Below are 6,901 nucleotides of genomic sequence, written 5' to 3' on the forward strand. Positions count from 1 at the left end.
GCCGGATTGCCTCAGGCAAAGGCTAGATTAGCACCTCTCCAGAGGACAGAAGTTTTCCCACTGCAGACACAGCTGATTCTCACTGCCAATTGGCCTGGAGGTCAATTCCTCCCAGTGACACCTAAAACAATCAAGGCATAACTACAACAAGACTGTGCACAAAGCCCACAAGGGGGTGCACCAAGAGTGTCCACCTCAGGTAACTGGGGAGGCTGAGCCACTGGGCCCTATAGGATACCTAGCACAGAAAGCCACTCTATCAACACAGGGAAGCAGCCAAAATGCGGAGACAAAGAAACAGGTCACAAATGACAGAAATGGAGGACAGCAAACTACTGGATATAGAGTTCAAAACCATGGTTATAAGGTTTTTCAAGAATTTTTTAGAAACCCGCGATAAATTTAGTGAGACCCTCGAGGATATGAAAAAGTACCAACTAGAAATTAAGCATTCACTGACTGAAATAAAGAATATTATACAGACTCCCAACAGCAGACCAGAGGATCGCAAGAATCAAGTCAAAGATCTGAAATGCGAAGAAGCGAGAAACACCCAACCGGAAAAGCAAAATGAAAAAAGAATCCAAAAATACGAAGATAGTGTAAGGAGCCTTTGGGACAGCTTCAAGCGTACCAACATCCGAATTATAGGGGTGCCAGAAGAAGAGAGAGCGCAAGATATTGAAAACCTGTTTGAAGAAATAATGACAGAAAACTTCCCCTACCTGGTGAAAGAAATAGACTTACAGGTCCAGGAAGTGCAGAGAACCCCAAACAAAAGGAATCCAAAGAGGACCACACCAAGACACATCATAATTAAAATGCCAAGAGCAAAAGACAAAGAGAGAATCTTAAAAGCAGCAAGAGAAAAAAAGTCAGTTACCTATAAGGGAGTACCCATACGACTGTCAGCTGATTTCTCAACAGAAACTTTGCAGGCCAGAAGGGAGTGGCAAGAAATATTCAAAGTGATGAATAGCAAGAACCTACAACCAAGATTACTTTATCCAGCAAAGCTATCATTCAGAATTGAAGGTCAGATAAAGAGCTTCACAGATAAGGAAAAGCTAAAGGAGTTCATCACCACCAAACCAGTATTATATGAAATGCTGAAAGGTATCCTTTAAGAAGAGGAAGAAGAAGAAAAAGGTAAAGATACAAATTATGAACAACAAATACACATCTATCAACAAGTGAATCTAAAAATCAAGTGAATAAATAATCTGATGAACAGAATAAACTGGTGATTATAATAGAATCAGGGACATAGAAAGGGAATGAACTGACTATTCTTGGGGGGGAAGGGGTTTGGGGGTGCGGGAAGAGATTGGACAATAATCATGCACCTACGGATGAGGACAGTGGGTGGGGAGTGAGGGCAGAGGGTGTGGTGAGAACTGGGTGGAGGGGAGTTATTGTGGGAAAGAAGAGGAACCAATGTAATAATCTGAACAATAAAGATTTAATTTTACAAAAATGTCTTATATTTGAAATTACCCTTTTCAGTTTAAGGTATTGAGAAAACTACAATATACATTCTAAAATTTTCATGAAGATTGTATACAACAGTTATTCTAGCCATCAATTTTATCTTACCATGTTGTTCTAAATCACATCATTTGAAATACAGGTTCCTTTCACTTGAATAATTGATCAAATATCTATATTGGGATTAAAAATCCTTATAGCAACATAAAAGGAATGATTCACATAAAAAATGATGTACCTTTCTTTTTTTAAAATAGATTTTATTGATTTTTTACAGAGAGGAAGGGAGAGGGATAGAAAGTTAGAAACATCCATGAGAGAGAAACATCTATCAGCTGCCTCCTGCACACCCCCTACTGGGGATGTGCCCGCAACCAAGGTACATGCCCTTGACTGGAATTGAACCTGGGACCTTTCAGTCCACAGGCCAACGCTCTAGCCACGGAGCCAAACTGGTCAGGGCAATGACGTACCTTTCATAAACTAGCAGCACTTCATTCCACAAGGACATACAAATTTGGTTTCATTGACTCATCAGAAACAAAGAAAAATGCACACAGGTCCCAAATAGATCCTTCTACAAGGAAAATGCAAGGATAAGTTCTTTTTATTTTTTAAGTTTTTATTGGTTGCAGAGAGGAAGAGAGAGGGAGAGAGAGATAGGAACATCAATGATGAGAAAGAATCATTGATCAGCTGCCTCCTGCATGCCCCCTACTGGGGATCAAGCCCACAACTGGGGCATGTGCCCCAACCAGGAATCGAACCGTGACCTCCTGGTTCATGGGTCAATGCTCAACCACTGAGCAACATCGGCCAGCCAAGGATAATTTCTTTAAAATAAGTTACAGGGTCTCTTAACAAAGCAGGTTTGTACATTCCCCAGTCTAGTCTTATAGGTTTTCTGGTAATGACTTCAAAAGAATGCAGTTGAGAGGGAGGTCTCAGGTTAAGCAATATCAGGGAAAGGGCTTTTGGCCAAGGCAGGTTAAAGGCTTCAACAAGTTGAGTTTTGACTATCTCATTGGTTTGTTCTACAAAGCTACAGGACTGGGGATGATCAGCCAATGAAAATGCTGCAATATCGACCAACATTTGCATACCTGGTGTAGAATTTTTCTTGTAAAGTGGGCTCCCCAATTGCTGTGAGGCTCTGGAGGGATTTTTCAAGCAGGAAAATGCTTTCTTGCGGTATTATAGTAACTGATGCAGCTGTGGCCCTTCAACATGGGGATGCTCTACCCAGTGAGAATACATGCAAACCATCACTAATCCATTGTTCTCCTTGAAAAGGGGGCAATTGGATTAAAACCCACTTTCCAAATCACAAATAAGCCATTAGTTTCATCTTCCCCTTTTGTAAAGAGATTCCCTTACTTTACTTATCTATTTAATCATGGTAAGAATGAAAAAAAGCAATTACAGATATTTAAATGATTAGAAGCAAAACTAAGCTATTATAAAATTGAGAAAAGTTGATTTACCTGAGCAATTAAAAACCAAATGATGCAGAGCACAGTAAATAATTTTAATGAAATCTTTACCTTCCCTTTATGCTTTATTATATTATTGTTTATATTCAATAATATTTTGTATTAATTTCAGGTGTACAGCATAGTGGTTAGACAATATGATACTTTAGAAAGTGTTCCCCTTGATATTTGCAGTAGGCATCTAACACCATACATAATTATTACAATACTAGAGGCCCAGTGCACAAAATTTATGCACAGGTAGGGTCCCTAGCGGCTGCCGGCTGCCAGCTGGGGCCTTCCTTCTGGGGCCTTCCCCCTGGTGGTCAGCGCAAGTCATCGCAAGCAATTGAAATCCTGGTCTGTCAAAGTCCTGAGGGGACACTTTGCATAGTATGCTTTTATGTATATACTAGAGGCCCGGTGCATGAAATTCGTGCATGGAGGGGTGGGGGTTCCCTCAGCCCAGCCTGCACCCTCTCCAATTGGGGACCCCTTTGCAATCTAGGACCGCTGGCTCCTAACTGCTCACCTGCCTGCCTGCCTGATTGCCCCTAACTGCCTCTGCCTGCCAGCCTGATTGCCCCTGCCCTCCCCTGCCAGCCTGGTTGCCCCCAACTGCCCTCCCCTGCCAGCCTGATCTCGCCCCCAACTGCTGCCCTCTGCTGGCCAATTTGGTTCTGATTGTTCGGTTTCTATGCCAGTCAGCGTCAAAAGCTCCACCTCCTAGGCAGCCATTGGCTCCCCACAGCACCCACATTTTGTTCTGATTAGTCAGTGTCTATGCTAGTCAGCGTCAGAAACTTTGCCTCCTAGGCAGCCATTGGTTCTTCACAGTACCCACATTTGATTCTGATTGGTAGGTTCCTATGCCAGTCAGCATCTCCGGGCCTATCTCCGGGCCCCATCAGAGAGGCAGGGCTGAACAGCAGCCCCCACAGAGGCCAGGAGAGAAAAAAAAGCCCGGCTGCTGGCGAAGCTCCATAAGAAAGAGGGAGAGAAAGAGACAGGCAAGTACTGATCAACAGCTGCCACTGAGACAGCAGATCAGACCCTGCCTCTCTCTCTGGGTCTCAGCCCCCTGGGCAGTCAGTGCTGGGTTGCCATGGCTGCAGCAGGGCAGTCAGTGCTGGACTTTCGTGTTGGTCAGCCTTCGGTCGTGATTGGTCACTACAACCCTGGGCATTTATATATTAGGATAGATTATTGGCCATATTCCCTATGCTGTACTTTCTGAAACTATTTTCTAACTACTGATTTGTACTTTTTAAAAAAATCCTTTCCCTGAGGCTGTTTTTATTGATTTTAGATGTGAATGTCCCCCCACGTCCCACGTGGTTCAGGGTTCAGGCTCTGGAAGAGGGGCCGCACACAAGTGAAAGAGATGAGACAAGAAATAATAATTTGGAAATTGGGGGGCCAGGCAAGAGCCCAACACAAGAAGATGGACTCTGCTTTGGCTCAGGCCTTGCCAACCTTTTATTCAGTTTGGGATACACCTATAGCCCTTAGGCAGGCAATTCCAGTAACAGACAGACTATCTTATCAGTAAGGATTTACATAACTATCTGGTGGGGAAGGTGCTTCAGCTACCATTGTCTCGACTAAACAGTGGGTGCATAGCCCTGACCTTTGCCAGGGCTCAAGGGTCACCAGCCTTCCGGGCTCCTTGTCCACACCTCTCTGCTAGTAAAGACAATGGGCGGATTCCCACATCTCCCCCTTTTCTTTTCCTTAAAAAATCTTGAAAGGTGAATGCCGCCTGAAGGGCTTGAGTCCTTTTAAGATTCTTCATTCGCATCTGCAGACTAGAAATAAACATGAGAACAAAAATGAGACAAGCAATAGTGGTTATGCTGAGAGGCAAATGTCATGTCCTTTTTAAATTGCTGCCAGGTGTCCAAGGAATCAGTCTGCTGTAAGTTTCTTTCTGGGCCAACAGTTCTTTGAGTCCTCTTTCCAATGTCCAACAGTTCATGTGTACATGCCAGCAATGATATTCTAGTTTTGGATGGTGGACAAATGGTGGCAATGCAGGTCCGACTTTCTCTGGCTGGGTCCTGGGCAACCTGCAGCGATGCACAGCTGCTGACTGCTATTATGGCAAGGTGTCTTCACCATCTCCATTTCTGGACTGTTTCTCCTCTTGTCTTCAGCGTGTTGTTTGGGGGCCACTGCTATTCTGTGGCTGGAGCAATCTGGTCAGTTCCTCTCTGGGATTCCTTGTTGCAGGAATCCACACGGGCTTGGAGGAGTTTTCTGGAAATATACAAACATATTCTCGACCAAAGGTTAATAAAGGAATCATTTCTATAACCTAGATTTGGGGTCCTTTCTTTTTATTGTGCCCAAACCATTTTCCTTTGGTTTATTTTGACACCATGTGTGTTTTCATGGGTGTCTTGTCTTCAGCCTTACAAGTGAAAATTAATTTTTAAAGTAAAAAATTTTCTTGATGTAATTTACTCACAGGGGATTATTCCTTTATCCCCTTTCTTCTTTTTTTTTATTTAAATAATATTAAGAGGCTTTTAGAGCCGAAACCGGTTTGGCTCAGTGGATAGAGCGTCGGCCTGCGGACTGGAAGGTCCCAGGTTCGATTCCGGTCAAGGGCATGTACCTGGGTTGCGGGCACATCCCCAGTGGGAGATGTGCAGGAGGCAGCTGTTCGATGTTTCTCTCTTATCGATGTTTCTAGCTCTCTATCTCTCTCCCTTCCTATCTGTAAAAAATCAATAAAATATATATTTAAAAAAAATAATAGGTTATAAAAAAAAATTTTTAAAAAAGAGGCTTTTAGAAATTTTGCAATGCAGTCTTGACTACTTTTTAATTTTCAATTTTATGCACAGAAATATGACTGCTTTGGATTCATTCCATGTTAAACAAGTTTACTATGATAAACTATTAGTGAAAAATTAGTTAATGCTTCAGGAACAATTTCCTGCCCAGTACAACAAAGTTCTTACGAATATTCAATTTATTTTAATTAGCCAATTTAAATCAATCTTAAATAAGATTTATTTTTTTAACTTTACTTGTCCTAGGTTATGGACAGTAAATGACATTAATTAAATTTCTGTTATTAGTCTTTGGGTAACTTTACATAAACTTTGTTTAGGGAGGCAAAAACACAAGTTACTTACTTTAGCTTATGAGGCCCAATAGATTGATTTTTAATTACAGTTAGACATCTGAAGGAAACCTCTTTAACGCCTTCCAGAGACTTTTCTTTCTTTTTTACACCAAGCAATAAATGTAACAAACATGACTGCTTTTTGAGATTTTAACAAATACTGCCACAAAGCCATATATTTCAAGTTATTTTACATTTATGGTGACTGTAATTATTGTCAGATTTAGTATATTAACAACAATCTTTAGTTTACCCTGTAATTATTAGCAGAAGAGATTTCAAAACTTTTAAATTTCTCCTTTTTATTAAGCTTAGAATTATATTTTTAAAGAGTATCCCCTTTGGCTTATTTGCATATACAGAGGGATTATGAGAGATTTCAGTAATTTTCCTAGAATTTACTTGGATTCAATGATAATTTCAGCATATAAAGAATAAAAAATATGTAAGATTTTAAAATGAGGCACATGGCTTATTGCAAGCAGTGTACTGAGCATTGAAAATAATTCATAAACTCCCAATCTGTGAAACGCAATTACCTCGAGTATCACTGGCAGATGCCCCCACGGGGGATCCTGACTCTTGGCTTGCCTGTTGTCCCTAATGGGACACATGCTACCCTACCCCCCTGAAAGTTTCCTGTTTGAACTTGGCTCTGAATCTTTGCAAGTTCCTTTCTGAAGCAGATGCCTTAACAATGCACGTGACCCGTCCCTTGCTCTTGACTGGAGCTCAGGTGCACGGTCTCTCTCACGCTGTCAACCCCACTGCACACAACTAGGCTTCCCCAAAGCGGGACTTGCCT

Source organism: Myotis brandtii, unplaced genomic scaffold (genome assembly GCF_000412655.1).
Source record: "Myotis brandtii unplaced genomic scaffold, ASM41265v1 scaffold600, whole genome shotgun sequence".
NCBI classification, from domain to species: Eukaryota; Metazoa; Chordata; class Mammalia; order Chiroptera; family Vespertilionidae; genus Myotis; species Myotis brandtii.